The sequence below is a fragment of the Lepisosteus platostomus genome, chromosome 2 (assembly GCF_059453375.1).
Source record: "Lepisosteus platostomus isolate fLepPlt1 chromosome 2, fLepPlt1.hap1, whole genome shotgun sequence".
NCBI lineage: Eukaryota > Metazoa > Chordata > Actinopteri > Semionotiformes > Lepisosteidae > Lepisosteus > Lepisosteus platostomus.
Genome location: NC_142612.1, coordinates 54,304,488 through 54,324,325, shown reverse-complemented (window position 1 = coordinate 54,324,325; position 19,838 = coordinate 54,304,488). Strand labels below are relative to the sequence as shown.

The 19,838-nt window shown below is 40.4% G+C and overlaps 1 long non-coding RNA gene across 1 annotated transcript; it reads left to right on the top strand.

The window, feature by feature from the left end:
- The first annotated feature begins 4,811 nt into the window (after window positions 1-4,811).
- LOC148676532 (uncharacterized) lies at window positions 4,812-11,685 on the top strand. The gene is made up of 3 exons (XR_015927233.1): window positions 4,812-5,164; window positions 6,995-7,080; window positions 7,362-11,685. It is a non-coding gene; the product is annotated as an uncharacterized LOC148676532 (long non-coding RNA).
- Window positions 11,686-19,838: the final 8,153 nt, after the last annotated feature.

Here is a 19,838-nt window from a genome sequence, read left to right as displayed (position 1 = left end):
GTCTAGGGCCTATGAAATTAAAATTAAAGGTGTAGTTCTAATTTTGTAATTTTCAGAAAGTTAAAGATAGTTTAGTGGCTCAGTTTTTTCAAAAGCAATATTTCTAATTGTCATGCTTTTTCATTTCCTACCCTTTTCATTAAAGGGTTAACAAAAATGTCCTGAGTGTTACCACTGCCTAAGCAGGTAATTTCTAATTGCAACATATCAAGACTTCCTTAGCAAAAACCGAAAAGGCAATATGCAATATCATGTGATCATTACCAAGAAACTACACATATCAATTCTTGAAATGCCATGGAGACTATTAGGCTAGAAAAAACTGTATGGTAAGTCTATACTTTTCCATAGCTTCAGAAAGTTCCAAGGTATTAAAGTCATACCAGTAAAGGTCAACAGTACTTACCTTTAAGACTGCTTGTCATAAATATTAGAAAAACATGGAAAAGCCTGTGGAAATGGAAACAATATTTTAAAACAAAATCAAAAGGACTTTTAATATCACATAAAAATACTTCTTTACTAAAGCGCCAACTATCTCATCAGGGTTGAAGAAAGGTTTTGTTGTTGAGGGAGAGTTTTTCGGTATTTGTCGGAGGCCAGCAGTGGGCTGGTATTTTTTAATATACATTTTATATTAGCAAAGACGCACTTTGCTTGCATCTTCAATAATTTGAGACTACTAGGTGGATGGTGCACATTGGTGGTGTTGGAGGGGAGTCCCCATTACCTGTAAAGCGCTTTGAGTGGAGTGTCCAGAAAAAGCGCTATATAAATGTAAGCAATTATTATCATTATTACTTTTCTCATTATGGAGATTAGGAGTTTAGTTTCATTACCCATTCTTTTGTTTCATTTCAAGCAGTTTTAGGCATGGCAATTGCTTCTTGTTTCTTAACAAGATTTTCTAACACTTGCTTTCTAGTAAATGATTGTGTAAGTTTTTCACTTTGTAGAGACATAAGCAGAATCCCTCATCCTTGGAATAATTAGTTCTATACCTCATGATATTCACTATAATAGTAAACATAACTACATGATTACATGAGCATTACAGTTAGACCAGGAAAAAGGCAAATAAGGTGCTATTCACTTACTTTCTGTAAACACTCGATGCCATCCACTTTTATCCAACAAATTAGAAAAGTAATAGTGAACAAAGATTTTGGTGTAGCCATATATAAAGCAACAACAGAGATACAGCTTACAGTACATTAGGTACAGGAAATGTTTAACTGTATTGCTGCATAGTATCATGAAATGTACAGTAACTAAATTACACAGACAATGGAGAATGCTTCCATAAGTGTACATCAAATATGCAAAATTGAAGAGATTAACATTAATTTTCTATCACTTATTTGACTGCAAGAAACTAAATTTACAGACATTGTAAGCTTTAGATCAGTGGTTCTCAAACTGTGGTACGCGTACTGGCAGTGGTACGTGGCGTGCCGCCAGGTGGTACGCCAAATGACCCTGGAACTGTGTCGTGTGCGCTGAAAAATCGGGACGGGTTTTCATATTTTGTATTTTAATACGTGTCGAATACGCAGCCTACGTACTATGATACAGTGCGCGCTAATACTTCAGTGGACACAAGAGATACTCTGTAATTCTATACCACTCTATAGGAATGCATGCTACGGATGCAAATGACCAATTGTATTTTAAAAAAGCTACTGTATCTCCAGCAAATAGGGAGAAAGGAGAATGTGCGTGATTTTGGAACAATGCCAACGTTGTAAACACAGGAATGCATAGAAATATGTGCTACGAACGCAGGCCTCGACTGGATAAAATGCGTCTGAGTTTGTACAGACAGTGCTAGAGCAATGACAAGCTGACATAACGGTGTAGTTGCACGAATTAGAGAGGTTGCTCCAGAAATTACGCATTACAACATCCACCGCGAGACCTTTGCCGTCAAGAAAATGCCTGACGATTTAATATCTGTTAGACTCTGTTGTGAATTGTATCAAGGCTCGAAAAATTAATTCACATCTGCTTTGCTCAACTAAACAGGCTCACCCCTCTCACTGAAATGGTGCTTTTTTATTAGTTGTTGTTAATGTTTTTTTTTTCTGTAAAACACTTTGAGAAGCCACCTTTAAAGGCGCTATATCAAATAAAGTTTATTATTATAATATTTATTATATGTATGTGTGAGTGTGTGGGCAGGTGCGCTCATGTTGGTCATTGAGAATTTCTGGGGTTCCTACGAGATGATGACTTGTAGGTGGTACTTGGTCCAAAAAGTTTGAGAACCACTGCTTTAGATGATCCAGTCACAAATCTCATTTGCAGTGTAGTTTATACTCTTAACTTAACTGTAATTTTACTATGATTTTAAGTAGACATAATTACAATAATACGTCACAGGTGTAGCGGAGCTAGTGTGGTGACGTCGGCGCCCTCACTGCGCGTATCGGAGTCCTCAGCTGCCTGGGCTGGGGGAGGTCTCCTTTAGCTCACGCAGTTGGTGCCCTGTTGCGTTACGCCGGAGACCTGGGTTCGCGCCCCAGGTGTGCGGGACGGAACAGGTGGGGGGGGGCACGAGCCCGCGCGGAACCGTGACGATCACACAAGTATATCAAAAACATTTTCAGCCAGGCCTGCATTTTTCTTCAAGGTAACAAATAAGTTAAAGTTCATGTGTTTTATTTATGCCTTCATAAATATGAAGTAAGAATTTTGGATTTTTTTATTCAATGGAGCAAAAGGCTGTCTCTATTATAACAATGAATAATACTTTATTATTCATTCTGGGTGTCGACTGATAAGTTTATCCCCATTTTTACCATTTGCAAAGAATGCAGAGGCAATTTTAAGTGATAAATGTAGGGTTCCCAGTCTAAGACTGTGTATCTGAAATTAATATGTTCCATTTGAATTGTATTATTCTTTCAGATGTCAATTTCTAAAGAGAAACACACAAAAACCAGGTAAATAGCAGTGGATTGGTGGTGGGTGGCGTTACAGGTACATCCATCCACAATTCTCTACTAAGTCATTATGCCACTAAATATTAAGTACTGTAGTCATTTGTTTATTCTTGGTTTATACTTTGATTACACACTTGTGCCAGTCTGTAGTATTACAGCATATTATTAAAGAATCCTCTCTCACACCTGAAGAAGGCTCCACGGCCGAAACATTGTGTTTTCTTTCTTCTATTTTTTTCAGCAAGGAATAAACCTATTACTTGTTCCTTATTATTAAAGAATGTTGCAGGTATAAAATGTCAAATTTCAAGAGGAACATCAAGACAATGATTGTTTTGCTTCTCTAAAGACATGCTACTTCAACACTTGACTTCAGTACAAGAAAGTAAAGTTTGTACTGCCGTCAGGAAATGCATTTAAAAAAATGTAGCTCTGTTGATAAAGGAGCATATTCAGGCAAATATCTATATCCTGTTATTACAATTGAAACAAATCAGTATCAGTAGTATTTCAGAGGTGGTCTTAGGGTATAACGTTTTTATCAATTGGAGTGCTCCTTAATCACAAAATATACTCCCAGTTCTGTATTATGCATTATGAAAGCCTATTTCACTACATTTAAAATAAACAATATTGGATGTACTGTATAGGCTTAGGCTTGAATCAAGTTTAAAGATCAATTGTTTTAAAAATAATCTTTCAGCTAATATGGCTCCAGTTCTTGGATTTTTTACTCTTTGGGTCTGCCTCTTGATTTAGAAGGCAGAGGCTAAGATGAAGTCTTGGAAGTTGTCTATGTTGGAAAAGCAAGCCATTGTGAAGATGAGAGCAAATCGTTGTTCAATGAAGATGCCAGTTGACGATAGAAAAATCATTAATGATGTGAAGAGAAATTCCTAAAATAACAGCTAAAGAGATTCAAGACTGCAGGGCTGCAAGTATCTCAATTCACAATGCACTACATAGCTTCTCTTTTGTATGCTGCAAAAATGCCAGATAAGAATATGCAAAAAATCTGGTTTATTTCCAACTATTCTTACCACATTTTACAGGAATGCTAATGCGACTGTGCTCAGGGTATACTGCAATACACTGACAAATAGTGTACTGAAACAAATATAAAGACGTACAAGGACATATTTGTACACATGGAAAAGTGTTAGAATGCCTGCATGTACTTGAAAACAAATCCAAAATAATTCAAGTGAGAAATGACATCCATACTCTAAAACAACCCTTCCCCCCCACCTATTAATTTTAATGGAAAATAATGGAAAATGGAGTGGCTTAAAGGGGAACTGGAGTTCCAATTTCTCAGACTGGTTATTAAATGTCAGTAACAAAATAAATACATTGACATTATAGAAAAAAATACAAATTTGGAATTAAGCACAAAATCGTGAACACTGAAAGTTCTGTAAAGACGCCATGTTTTTGCCAACTCACATTCAAGTTCCCATGAACTGTGATGTGATTCGGCCCTTCCTGCTCACTAGTCTCCCAATGACTAAATGTGATATACAATTAAATACAGGTTGTACAGCAGACATTTCGCCGCAGAAAGGTTCCAAAGTAATTATTTAAAGTAATACATTCTTATGAACTTGCCAGTTTGCCAAGATACAAGTAATAGGTTTATTCCATGCTGAAAAGAGAAGAAAGAAAACACAACGTTTCGGCCACGGAGCCTGCAGAAGAAGTGTTTTCTTTCTTCTCTTTACAGCATGGAATAAACCTATTACTTGTTCCTTTGCTGCCTACTCATGCTGACGCAGCTAACCACCTGAACTAGTTTGCCAAGATGTTGTTGATAAAGAGTAAATAAGTTTAACTAAAAGAACAGACAGAAAAAGATCTACTCCACAATCAACTAAAATTAAATCAGACTTTGTTTGCTCCTGGAGCAAAGAACACAGTGTATAGGTTTTGAGAGCTCTGCAAAGTAAAAGAAACTTTACTTTGACATGAAAAAAACAGTGCGATTCTGATTGGGTGATCAGTCTGAAACCACGTGATTTGTCAGATACAGGAGAACAGAAGCAGTTTTACAGCACTGCTCACCTTGTAAACATGCGTCAGGTCAGGATCACAGAAAAGCAACTTTTAGTTTCTAATTGATCGATTTTTAATCCACAATGATCAAGAAAGAACTCTGTTCATCAACTCTGAATGACTTCTGAGTGGAATAAAGGAGTGAATGAGATTCTGGAGCATGTACAGTAAGTAACACATTTCTGTGTTCCAATGTCATTCGTGCAATGGGCTTAGAGATATGAGTGTTAATATTTACTCAAAAAGGTAATTATTAAACAGAAAATGATAGCGGTTCATGTTTTCAGTCAAGTTTGTCTGTAAGGCAGGTCTTTAGTAAAAGCAGGCTGTTCCGCGACACTGTGCCCATGCAGACATGTGAATACTTGTACTCGCAGAAACGATATGTAGTCGACAGTGTAAATAAATGCAGTGGAATGCAAACCTTCTGACAGCACCCTTCAGCGATGTGGGTCTCACCAGGCCTCCCAGCCTGTACAGATTACAAGAGAATTTGTCTTTGAATATTGGGTACTGTAGAAGCTTCAACTACTAGGTAGGTATACTGGGAGAGAAAATGGGTTAAATTTCTGTACTATTTCAACCATTTTGGCAGCCAAATTATTTTCTTATTTTCAATCCAATTTATTTTTAATACTCAGACCAGTTTGTTCCTTTATAAATTGGGCAGGCCATTACCCAAACTGCTTTTGCTCAAAACCCATTTGGCCAATTAGGCCCTAACCATCATAGGTATAATTTTTATCCCTCCATCGGTACCTTTTGTCTGACTGCCCCATCTCATATCGCCGACCAAATACTCTGCATAACCTCCTTGTTCACAGCTCCCTTGACCGCCGTCAACAACCATCCACACCAGGCACTTTCCCCTGCAACAGAGCTCGCTGTATCACCTGCAAGTACACATCTAACACCACACTTATACAAGGCCCCTCAGGACAATTCCAGATCACCCAGATGGCATCTTGTACCACCAGCAACCTTATTTACTGCATGTCGCAGAAAATGCCCAGCCATCTACACTGGAGAAACAGGAAGGAGACTCAGAGACCGCTTCAGAGAACATGTTAGGGCTGTGAGGATCAAAGCTTTCTCCAAGCCCAAAGTTTCTCATTTCACCTCTAATGGTCATGAGCCCACTGATCTTTCCGTCTGCATTCTCAAAGTAGGGTTTCTTAACTCCTATTCCAGAAAGACATCCAAAATCAAAATTATCCTGTGACTAGGATCACACCTTCCCCCTTTTCTCAACGACAGACTCGTTTCCTTCTAATCTGCTCTATTCATTTGCAAGCTTCATCTTCACACCTCTTTTCACCTCTCTAGACTTTGCACCACCTGAGTGGCCTCTCTACCTCCCCCCTCCACACTCCCGGCTTTTGTTCTTCTGTCCTAAATTATCTTTGCTGACTGCCCTGTCTTTCTCACACCTGAAGAAGGCTCCACAGCTGAAACATGTTTCTTTTCATCTCTTTTCAGCATGGAATAAACCTTTATTTGTTCTTTTGCAGCCTATGCATGCTGACACACCCAGCTACTTGAACTAATTTATTTTTACTAACAGAATGAACATCCCTAAAAATGGGTTCAAACATGGCCACATGACTTATTTTTATCTTGACTGTCTATATGCAGTCCATAACACAATATCCCCTGCAGAAATTCTGACCCACACTTAGCACAATCATTGTCTGCTCTGTAAGCACTAATAAAGAACTGAGCCACAACAGATCTGCGTGTGAAATACCAGCCTCACCGATCATTAACTACTGAAGAATGAACGTAATATTGTGTACCCTGGTGAAAAGACATTATTAACTTTGTTTACAATAATTAATCAGGTGTGGAATACCACAGATTAGCATCCAGTACCATACTAGGCCCTACTTCAATATGTTGTGCTGAGGACATTATTGTGCCTTGGTCATATGTTTTGAGTCATTGTCATGCTGCATGATGCAGTTAACCAATAAATATGTAAGAATTTTGTCTTACAGAAGGAGACAAAATGTTTCTGTAAACTTCAGGATGCAGCTGCCATCAGTAAACTGAGCCAGTTGTACAGACAGCCATGAATGTCCAGGTAATTACACTTTCCTCAAAACACAGATTCTTGCATTTCCTCAGAAATAAAAAGATAAGGCATAAACAAAGTTTTATGGACATAAAACAAACATTTACCAACATTTCTGCAAGGTTAAAGTGTGGAGAAAGAAAGGAACTAAAAAGCTTCTCATCTGTAAAGCATGGTCACCCGTAGAACTGGCTCACACATATTTATGGAAAAACAACAGATTCTGAGTTATTTTGTACAGGACAACCATGTTTTTCTCAAGCAACCATTAACACAATGTTTTCTCCTAGGAGTGTGGTTGTAGGCAGCTCTACGTGAGGATCTTGTGGTGTTTTGGGCGAAGGCCCTCATGGCTGTGACTCACACACGGTAATGGTGAATTAACACTTACAATCTCACACACTGAGGAACTCTGTGTGGCCAGCACTGCAATACGACACAATAATGTCAGGACATCTCAAGAGCAAGATATGTTTTTAAAGGTGCGTTTGATCTGAAAGGAAAGACTAAATAATAGATGATCAGAGACCAGCGCCCTGGCCTGCTGACGAGATAGGCTCAGCTCCAGAAAGAGCAGCGAGACCAGGAGACAACACAAAACCAGCTCTTAATTTCCAGTAACTGTAAACCTACACGTCAAGATCAGAGCTTGTAACTAGACACAAGTTCACACATCAAAGTATCTCAATCGCAAGATATTAGTAAATAATCACTTATAAATTCTGGACTTTCCTACGTGCACCATGCCTTGGGCGGTGACCGGGGGAAGTCCGCTGGTTAAGAGTGGAAAGCCGCTCATAGTTATTTATCAATTTAATCAACGACAAAGAGCTTCTGAACAGACGGCCAGAGCTATATCTATAACATTTATTTTATAAATATTCAGAAAGAATAGCAAAATGCAATAGTGTTCTGTTAAGAGACCACATTTCAGTATTTACTTAAACTCCATTTACTTTACATTTACGAAACCAGTCCTTATGTTACAGTCCCAAAACCGTTATCGAGCTGCGTCATGTCATACTGCACATACAGTATACCAATAAACCAATAAATCTTTGTTTTTAAAGCTATAAAATTAACGTAGCCTACACATTTACATTCCTTCTCAGGTTTATGAAGCGCAACCACAAAACGGAATTAAATATTGAGTGAATAATACACGTCCAGTAGTAATGGTCTCAGACAATCTTTTGAACGTTTTACATTGGCTAAAGCAGTAAAAGCGTATTGCTGTAGAAGTTCAGCCACCAACATACGAAAAAAGTAATATTTCAGTACAACAACCTACCTTATGATCATTTTATTAACTTATTTCCTTTCCGGTTTCAAGAGAGCTCAGTTGATCAGTACCGCCAAGTACCTTTCTGTGACCGACCGTCACCCCGAGAAGTGATTGGATGATCTTTCGGGTTCAACCCTCCTTTCGTGACTGTTAGGAAATGACCGTCCAATCAAAATCTCATCCTATATAGACCATTTCTAGGCTAAATAGTACAATCATTACTGACATCAAAATGATCCAATCACAGGTTGGGTGACGGTCAGAGTTCATTGATGAGTTTTTAAAGAAAGGGTTTAGTCCTGTCTCGGGCTGCAGGCTAACGAAACCTGCAGATTAACGAGTCTTTCTGGTGATGGATGGACATGTGTTATTCATCTCTTTATATTAATTGTGCCAGTCTTAATATATGATGTGCTAGGTCACAGAGCGGACCGATCCGCTGTAAACAGCCCGGAAATAAGCTGCCTATCTTGTGATGATGAACTCTTCCTTGTCTCCCAACACTGCCGGAACTTCAGCACGAGTTGTGCTTTAAAAAAGCCAGAAAGCACAGAAACTAGTGAGGTTAAGAGACTAACTCACCATGGGAATAACTCAAAAATCTTTAACTCTATTATTTAGTAATTCTAAGGATGGTTTGGAGTGATAATGAAGTCCTTATTTAGTCCTTATTTATGATCTGTGTGATAAAATAGCCTATTCCTTTATATCCAGCTCTACTACAGTACAATACAAAACAAGATGGAAAATGAGAGGAATGTGGACAGAGGCTGATCCCTGATAAAATCCCTTAGAGAGTTCCTGATGCTGAGACAAACCCACTGAGAACAGTGGCTGTAGGGGCTCTCGCTTGGCGATTCTGATTTTATACTATAACAAGTCTCATCTTGCTGGTCAATTCTATAGCCTTGCAGGATCAACTGTGTAAAACAACCCTTTCAACATTTCTCTGGCCCAAGCTGTAGTCCCCACCTGCTACAAGACAACCACCATCATCCCAATACCTAAGAAAACCACAAAATAACACATATGCAAGACTACTATTCATCGACTTCAGCTCAGCTTTTAACATCATCATTCCAGAGAAACAAGTTAAGAAACTCAGTGCACTGGGTCTTGACACCACCCTCTGTACCTGGATTCTGGACTTCCTGACAGGGAGACTCCAGGCTGTCAGGCTTGGAAACCACACCTCCAGCACACTTACTTTGAACCCTGGGGTCCCCCAGGGTTGTGTGCTTAGTCCAATGCTCTACTCCCACGACTGTAAGGCCAACTCCATCATCAAGTTTGCCGATGACACCACAGTTGTGTGTCTGATCACAGACAATCATGAGAGGGCCTACAGGGAGGAGGTCAATCTTCTTTCAACGTGGTGTGAAGACAACAACCTCACCCTCAACATCAGCAAAACCAAGGAGCTGATCGTCGATTTCAGAAAACTGCAAATAGGTCATGCCCCTATCCACATCAATGGGACTGAGGTGGAAAGGGTTAGTAACTTCAAATTCCTTGGTGTCCATATCACCGAGGACCTCACATGGTCTCTCAACACCACTTGTCTGATTAAGAAAGTGCAACAGCGCCTGTACTTCATAAGACAGTTGAAAAAGGCTAAGATATCTCCCCAGATCTTTACTACCTTTTACAGATGCACTATAAAAAGCATTCTGACAGGTTGCATCACAGTGTGCTATGGCAACTGGAGTGTTGTTGACTACAGTAAAGCCCTACAGCGGGTGATGAAAACTGCCCAGTCCATCACTGGGGTCGCTCTTCCATCCATCCAGGACATTTATGACAGACAATGCTTGAGGAAATAAGCACCATCAAAGACCCCACACACCCCAGCTACAGAACGTTTGACCCTCTACCATCTGGAAAACAGTATCGGAGCATTCGGGCCCAGACTACCAGACTCAGAGACAGTTTTTACCCCCGCACTATCAAACTATTAAACTCCCAGCCTCTCTCACCTACCATCTGAACCTCACAGTGCCTTCTCTCTTCATCAAAACTCAAACACACATTGAAATCTACCTCTACCTCACATGTCAAGAAGCTCGCTTCCCATAATTTTGAATCCTTTATTTCATTCTGTTGATGTATGATTTTGCACAACTGCTGTTTTGCACATTACCTGTTACCTGTTGTTGTTTTGCACATTATCTGATAATGTTGTTGTTTTGCACATTGCCTGTTGTCTCTGTCTTTCTTTTCTTATACAATTGTATTGTTGTTTTTTGTACTACTTACCATCTGAGAACTAGCTAAATAGCATTTCATTATACCATATACTGTACCTATGTATGAGTATAATGACAATGATCTTATGATCTAATGATCTTATCTTTATCTTATAATGACAATAAACTTGAATTTGAACAACAGATTACCAGATGAAGAATATGGGTAATATCTACCACTTAACTGAGAAAAATATCAATGAATATTCATCTACTTTCGATTCTAAAACTACTTTAGATTAGTTTTGTTTTATATTTATCATCTTTCATTAAGATATTCCAAAGCCCTGTACATAAAAGATTGACAGAGATAAAAATATTCAAATCTAAGAGGTCCCAAAAATAATTCAATAAAACAGAATAGTTGATATAATCAAGAGTAATGGAGAAAAAAATATGATTTTGTGACTCATGCCTTAGAATGACGATGGATTTGGAGACATTATTGCTCTTCCCCAATTCCTTCATGGAGCACGGTCTTGATCTGGGATGGAAAGAGGACCAGAGATTGTTGATCGTACGTTTAGTTTGGAGAATGAGACTGGACTTCAAGCACATCTTCCAGCTACATTGGACTGAGGCCATTCAAAAGCTTGCAAATCAACAACATGATTTTACAATCAGTGATACTGTATGTACTAGTTCACATGTGCTGGATTTAAAACCGAAACTGCAGAATGTGACTATTTAACTGAGAATCCATCAAGACCCGGACACCTGGATTCCGTACAGTATATAAAGTGCTGTAACTTATTTAAGGTGAAAGAAGTAAAACATGGATTGAGGTGAAGGAAATAGTAAAAAAAGAGCATTTAAAAACCAATTCTACATGAAAGAAAAATCTGCATTAATTTATCTGTATCAGACAAAGGAAGAGACTACAAGCAAGAAATAGTGTGCAACTGAAAGAACACTAACGCCATGAATTCTACTGCTCAAAGGAAGATAATAACAATGCTACAGTAAATAATAAGGGTTCTAAGATAGATCCCAGTGGCATCGCCATACATACTGTACATACCTGAAAAGTCATAAAGCCACTAATCCGATTACATTGCTGTCGATTAAACAAATCAGATTTAAGCTGTCATAGGGCCTGATTGATTTGAAAGATTATCTTCATTGATGCTTAAGGGGTTTTGTGCATTTACTGGGACAATTATTAATCGTAGCAGTAAGTCACAAAATTATTCTTTGATGGCTATTAGAAAACCGACCTTGTGGAATAACTCAGCAACGCACACACACGGATACTAACACGTGACAATACATTTATTAATATATAAAATGTGCATATAAACATAACAGATCTTATAGTGAGGGTTAGCAGAATACAAAAGGTATATATTCAATAACGAAGAGTTACAAATACCAAGAGAGACATACATTCAGTATACCATTCATTTTTACTGTTTCGTAAATTAACTTTGATTACAACACACTAGATACTCCAAAGCAAGTATGTCACTCATAGGAGTTAAATTTATATCACCTGGGGTTGAGGTAACAATTGAATTCTCAAGCTGTAATGCAGAATGTTGAATACTCATCCAATCTATGTGGATTCAGATCTCCCGGGAAGACAAAGGAACAGCTACAGGCTGTTGCTGTGTCCAATCGGCGTCCTCTGGCCCAGTGCCAGGCCGTCCTGGTGCGGCGTGAGGTGTGGGAGTAGGATTCTGAGATTCATGCTGCGGCGTGCTGGCAGTGGGCTCTCTGAAGACCAGCTTGTTAGTTTTGGCTGAACTAGCACAGTTTGTGCACATGAAAAGTGACTGCGGGTCCAAGCAAATCACACTCTTTAGACGGGAATAAGACCGGTTCGTTCCTGATGTAATGCTAGTCCTGAATACTGAGATTCAGCTGTCTATAGTTCTGACCGTAGTTCACTCATTGATCAGGCGAGCTTTTGCGGTGGGGTACCGGCCCCCCATCGGCCCCCCACTGGGAGGTTAGCCCAGCAGGTTTGCTGCTGGGCTAACCTCGGGCGGACCCTTTGGTTACACGCGGGTGACCTCTGATGTCGACTCTTAGAACACAGTAAAGTCCTGGCACTCGGACATAGTGGCCGTCATGGATCTCTGTGTCCAGCACCACTAAGATGAGGGAGAGAGAGACTGGCAAGGAAGCAGCAAACTTAATTCCTGTATTATTAATAAGCCTTGCCGCTACATTTCCCCCCTTTTTGAAGGTCACGAGGTCCTGAGACGTTGTTGTCTTCAAACCAAAACACAGGATTAAGTGATGCCCCTTGTATCATTAAAACATTAACCTACAAGGTCCACATTATTTCTCGAGAATTCATACAGGAACCAGCATTGGAATCAAACATGATGAATAACATCTGCTAGAACAGATGACAAGTCACACTCACATGAGATACTGACCATCACTTAGCTTATCATAGCACCTGGAGTATGTATAAACAAGGTAGTAGACATCATCTCAGTCTAGGCATTACACATCAGGAAGTTCACTGTCAGTATCTGATACCTCTGCAGTAGGCAGATATTTGGGGAGTGGTCACCTCCTTTCTTTGACGTGCTACCTTTGACCCATTTATGCTCCCCGGAGTACATCATGATGTGAGAGTATAGCATCCAGAGTACCATGCCAGTCATGATCCAGCTACCCAGCAGCAGCGATAGAATAACAACACTGGTGAACCTCAAAACTGTCTTGGGCACCCACCAGGGCAGTCTGGAGATCTGTTCCATTAAAAGCAAACTCAACTACCTGTACCCCTTCAAGGCTTACTGTTTCTTGGATTTTACTACCCAATTCAACAGTGTGGCCCCTGAAGGCATTCACGACCTCACGTTTGGTCTTATATTGTCTGACTCTAGACAGTACAGTGTTAAGTCACCAAGACCAAGATGGCCTCCTCAGGAACATGCAGAAAACTGTTTGATTGGGCGGCTGCATTGTGGTAGCTGTATCATGCCTGTCACAAGTCATAGTGACAGTTAAATGTGGTGTGCTGACCAGCCATTTACTTCCCACCTGCTCTCCATGGGGTTCATTAACCTCCCTCTGTCCATTATAGTAGCTTTACACCCTTCATTGGTGGATCATTTAGACACAGACAATGGATAGCTTTGGTAGACATACCCATCTCAAGATTTGGAACCAGGTTCAATCTTGGATCACCTTCTAGGTGAGCTACAAACGGTAGAGTGGTTAATGTTGCATGCTCTTCTACTGAGAAGAGTGGGATCAAGTGGGTTGGGATTTGTCCCAAGGCTAGACTGGCTACAGTGGCACTAAGCTCCCTAAACAGGTCTTGTGTCACCATTCTGGCCTGTTGCACACAAGCGTAAACATACAACACCGACAATCCTGCTCAATGGGTGGAGGATATGAGTTAACCCTGTTGCATAGAAAGTTATCCGTAGGGTTTTCCCTAGGCTTTCCAGCTCCTGCTGCTGTTGATACAGCCTGTCACTAATCTCTGACATCTGCCTGCCCAAGGTCGTCAGGGTGACAGTGTAAGTGGCAAACAGACATACCAAGAATAGCAAACCCACAACAGTAGCAGCAATCAGTGCCCCTAAAAATCTTTTAGGGTGGCTGATCCCATTCATTTCCTCCTGAGTGACTGTCCCCTTTCTAAGCTGGCGGAGCATGTACATGGTGTCTTTCTTGGTATGCCATGTGGCATCCTGTGCGACAATGTCCTGGAAATCTGGGGAGATCTGGCGTAGCTGCAGATGCTGCTCCTCGATTTCCAGGGCATCTGCTTTTTCAATTTGTTCATGCCTGTGCTCAAAGAACCCCACTGGGGGTGGTGCAGTGGTAGAGCCTGCCTAACCCTCAGTTTAGTGGTCATCTGGAGCCCCTGAGTGAACTGGAATGATTATCCCATTCTCACTGTTCAGGTCCACCCTACACACCTCCTGATTGAAGAATCCCTCTAACAGCATGTTTGCAATCGTTCGCTGGGGGTGGGTTTAGGACACCTGCTCGCTCCCCCCTTCCCTCGTTAGGGGGTCAGGGAGCTGCCCCAGCACTGGGATAGCTAGTTCACAGTCATGGAACTCGCTATCACTCACCAGGCCCAGGTCAGTGCGGGAGGGGATTCTGACACCCCCCTTTGCCATGTTTTGCACTAACAGGCGGGTGGCTTGACCATCCAGCTCCAGTCTGGGTGTACTACCATTGCTCAGACTCAGTCCCCTTCCTGGGGACAGGGTGTGTTGGAAACCCTGCCGTAGAGGCAGGAACAATCAGGTCAATCTCACTCACTACCTGGCAGGCCTGAGAAATAATGTTACCTGACTGCAAGTTCCCTGGGTCACAGCAGAGGGGATTGGCATCTGGACTCAGGTGTGTCCACAGCACACTAGACCCAGTGTCCAGCTGAGCCCCCTGTCTAACCTGTGAATGTTGCACCAGGGTCACTTGGCGGTGGCTCTGTGACAGCTGCTCAAACAGATCCTCATTAATAGAAGACTTCTCAGAGCGAAGGGTGAGGGCTACATCACCAACCTGCTCTCCTGCCATCTGGATCTCTTCCACCAACGCGGAGTGGTGGTCCTGACCTGTGGTCCTGGCAGGGTGCAAAGGGAAAACTCCTTTTCATCACCAGGTGAGGAGATCCGCTCCTCTTTAGGGATGTAAAAGGGGTGTGCTTTACCTGGTGGATCAGGCGGCTGCTTGGAGCACCGCTTCTGTGGCAGGGAGGCTGTTGGGACCTTGGCCAGGGCAGGACTTCCCTGTATATCCGGGAAACAAGAAAATGTACTTCTTGTCCAGAGGGCACAGAAGAAATCTCCGCCTGGGCGACTGTGTTCGGTGGACACTGTGTGAGCACAGCTCATCCAACCAGGAACCATTCAGCTCAATCTGATAGACTGAGGGAGGGGGAGGGTGCGGGTCTCCGCCTCTTCCAGTGGAGAGGCGCGTGGCCCGCTCTCCTGAGGTGGAGAGATCTAGCTCATTTCTGGCAGCCTTGGGGAAAGTTTGTCCCTGTCCAAATCAAGCCTGTTCAAGCCTGGCCAGGCGGGCAGCTACCGCATCCTTTTGGCTAGCTTTCTCTAGTCCTTTTCCTCCCCCGGTGTTCTCACGGCGTTTAGGACGCTGGGTGCAGTCCTGTATGCCTGCTTTGCTGGCTCAGCAGCTTCCGCTCCTTTGAGCAGGAGGGTATTAATCCTGCTGGCGGCAAACACAGTCGCTTTAATAGCTTTTTGATTGGAGAGACCGTGGACCTCATACTCCCAGGCTTTCGGCACTTATCTCCTAATATCAGTCATTTTCATGGTTTGTGCATCTGCATGCATCACGATCATTTTTCTGACTGACGGGTGGAGATTGGCAATGAATAAACGCTTGAAATTTGCGTTCTCTTCACAACCCTCATAATTTCACCCTGAAAAATAAGTGCTTCTAATTTTCTTGTAATATTCACGAGGGGACTCAGCTCTCTCGTGCTTAATGTGATGGGCGGTGGCCACGGCAGCAATCAGGTCAATAAACGCACTGTACTCTTGGATCAGAGCTTGGCACAGCTCCTCAAAGTCAATACAGACCTCTTTCGTCTGCCTTGCCATCCACTCATGTATGGCTCTGCTGGTAGTTTTTCTCACCAGCAACACTTTCTCCGGTTCTGTGGCATCATGAATATAACTCTTGACATTATTCCCTGACACTGTGGGGTCAAATCTCTCTGTGTCCTTCACTAGCTGTCTCAGCGAGTGGAGTTTATTTTCCTAGCTTCTCCGCTGACAGAGAGATGGCGGAGATCGTGGTCGGGGGGCACACGCCTTAAGAAAAAAAACTTTTGTTAATTTTCTTTGCAGCTGTTCTTATTTAGTCCAATGTACATGAATTGAAAAAACAAAATACATTCAGGTATACAATACATTAATTTAAGAAAAAATAAAACAATACAGATCAGTGCAATGATAATACACCTGAAGAAGGCTCCACGGCCGAAACGTTGTGTTTTCTTTCTTCTTGTTTTCAGCATGGAATAAACCTATTACTTGTTCCTTTGCAGCCTACGCATGCTGACCCAGCTACCCATCTGAACTACTACATGATAATACAATAGCACATTTTGAATGCACATAATGAATAATCAAAATGTTTTTGATTACCAGTTGTCAAAATAAACAGAAGGTGGCTTGGTTAAGAACATGGAAACCTGGGTACAGTGTACGGAATAAAGAGAAGTTATGATATGAAGGATCAATAAACAAGAACTGGGGTGTGCCACAGTATACAGATGGTAAGGTACAGTATAAAAGAGCAATAGGGTGGAGACATGGGAAAAGATGAGGAACAGAAAACAAAAGTGAAAGAATTCCTGATGAATTTGGGGAGGGAGGGTGAACAGCAGAAGCAGAAAGACCATGACGAAAACAGCTGCTGCAGTCAAGTCAGGACAGCACAGGTCATTTTAAAAATATACTACATCACCTCAGAAAAGAATAACCAGCAGTTTGGAAGTATGGAAATCAGAATACAAAACTACTCCTATTAAGAAGATAGTTAATCATTAATCACTACAATTCAAGCATAACCAATACAAAAATGTGAATATCAGTACAACATACTTTATGTTTTGGATCACAAAGTCTGATGAAGTTCTTCACACAGAGGTTCTGCTATTTAATATGGAATCTAGAATAAAATACCATGTTTTCAGTTTTAAATGTAGAATTTAGTGTACAATGCAATTTAGTGTGGCAGTAAATGTTCAGTGGATTGTGTTCATAAGTCTGTGGAAATGGAATGAATCGTAATTAATGTTGTTCTGAGGCTACAACTGAGCAAATCATACACAAAAACATATTAAAAAATCTGAATTTTGCAAGGCCTGTTTTTACTTAAATTATTTTCCTTAAGCCTAGGTAATGTTTTAATATACAATTTAACAAATGTTTATACAAAAATAGTTAAATACCTTCAACAAGAGGTTGTATCATGTTTGTCTGCTTCAAATTTACATGACAGATGTACACTCCATTATCCCACTTATTCAGATTGATCAACTCCAAGGAAAAAATTCCTTTTTTAAATTCACTTGGAAACAGGCGAGTCCGGTTTTTAAACTGGATGTCCTGGTCTGACAGATCATCTTTCCCATGAACAAAATCATAGACACTTTTGCCTGTACAGGACCAGAATATTTTTAGCTGGGTTTCATCAATTGGCGTATAACATGGCAAGACAACAGCTCTTCCTTGGAATCCTGTTGTGACGTTCTGTGCAGAGACTGAAGAAAAATAAGTGGGTTAAAAGAAAACCAAGATATGATCTGAAAACAAAAACACAAATTATCAAGTGTGAATGACAATAAATAAAAATAAGTGCAAGTTGTTAAATAAAGCGAGTTTGGTTCAGGCTAGAGCGATGACTGAGGTCCAAATGGTGAAACTGGAATGGTGCGGGGACCAACTAATTTTACATTATCACGAGCACATATGACTTAAAGAACAGTGGCCAAATAGTGTGAATACTGTATGCTAAGGAACAGCACATCAAAAATATAAGTGGATAATTCACAAAATTCACTTTATGGACTCTTGTAACAATAAATTTAACAATACTTAATTTTAAAGAAAAGTCTAAAGTGGTAAATCAAAGGTCATATTTAAAAACTGGAATTAAGATAAAATAAATCAATTTGTACATAAGCAGAGAATATACAAACACAAAACTTGAGAATTACGAGAAGTTAACCTTTTAAATTCTGCTTAATATCTAGCAATCTATCTCCTTCTTGAAGTTCAAATGAAAACACCATAACCATATTGTTCACGAAGTACTTTACGCAACACATTTGAAATTTCACAGAAGATTAACTGTAGCTTTGCTCTATAGGACATTGACAGCACAACTTGGTTAGAAATGTATTCTATAGATCTATTCCCATGTCGATGTCCTATCAATTAGCCTAGCACCAACACTTTATGCAAAAAGATAAATGAAGATTGCATAACACCAACTTAATTATTAGTGTAACCCAAACAATTCTTATATTATTTTATGTGAACGAACATACTGTATTGCAGTCATGCATATATTCATGTCTTCTAAAAGATCTTATTGCCAGATAAGAGGATTTACTAAACTTACCAAGAGAATTATTTTTTGGGTTTAGTAAATTGTTTAACAATTAACAATCTGTTGACTTTAAAACTGTTTATCAAAAGCAATATTTAGCAATCCACATACCTTTAACTCTGCCAGCCAACGACAACACAAAAGATAACTGCAAGCACCTGGAAAAAAGTTTTTTTTTAGAAATAAATTAGGTTATACACCTTAATGTACTGTATGTCTACTCAAAAGTACAGTGTCTTGCAAAACTATAGACTATATATATGCATAACCTATTTAACTTGATAATAATAAAATGTTTCCTGTGCAATGCCTTGCTAAAGTAATCAGAGTCTAGGGCTGGGCGATATGGCCTAAAATTTATATCACTGTATAATTTTAATTTTGGATGGTAACAATATATTGTAACGCCCTCGCCCGGTGGTGAGGAGGAAGCGCACCTAGGCACTCATAGTACCTCGGAGCAGGCTGGGAGTTGTAGGCGGGGGGGAGTGTGAGGGTCAGCACGATGACCAGCAGCTGACCCTGCATGTGTAAATAGTGTTATAGTAGTTTTAGTGTCCTGTGTAGCTTTATAAGTGTATAGCCTGTTAACGAATTACCACCCTAACGATCTGTACGTGTTCCGCCAGTCTCCTCATGTGTGTGTACTGTATATCCTGTGTTTGGTTTTGTGTAGTTTCGATAGGAGAATTAAAAAGTCGCTTGGTTTACTATCACGTCTCCACTAGTCCTTTGTCCTGAGGGAACCTGAAAATGCTACAATATCATTATATAGAATTTTCTCAATTTCAATTAGAACCTGCTTTAAAAGAAATACAAGATTTGGACAGTAAGTTTTTATTGCCTAGAGTTAACTATTAAGTTAATATTAACTGTTGGTGATTTTAAACAATTTCGTCGCTTGTTCCCGTCTCGGCCACTGCCTTTCTCAATTTCTCCGCGTATGTGTGTTTGCACCACGAACACGTGCGTTTGTTTTTATGGAAAAGTGAAAAGGATGCCTGCATGTTTTTATATGCCGCAATGACCTCACACGCGTCATAAAACGGACCTCTGAAGCGCCGAAGATCAATAATTCTGCACCTACCTGTACGGGATTTCCAAATATCAGAAAGATGAACATTTTCAGAATTATATAATTGGATACGGGAGTATTTTAAACTATG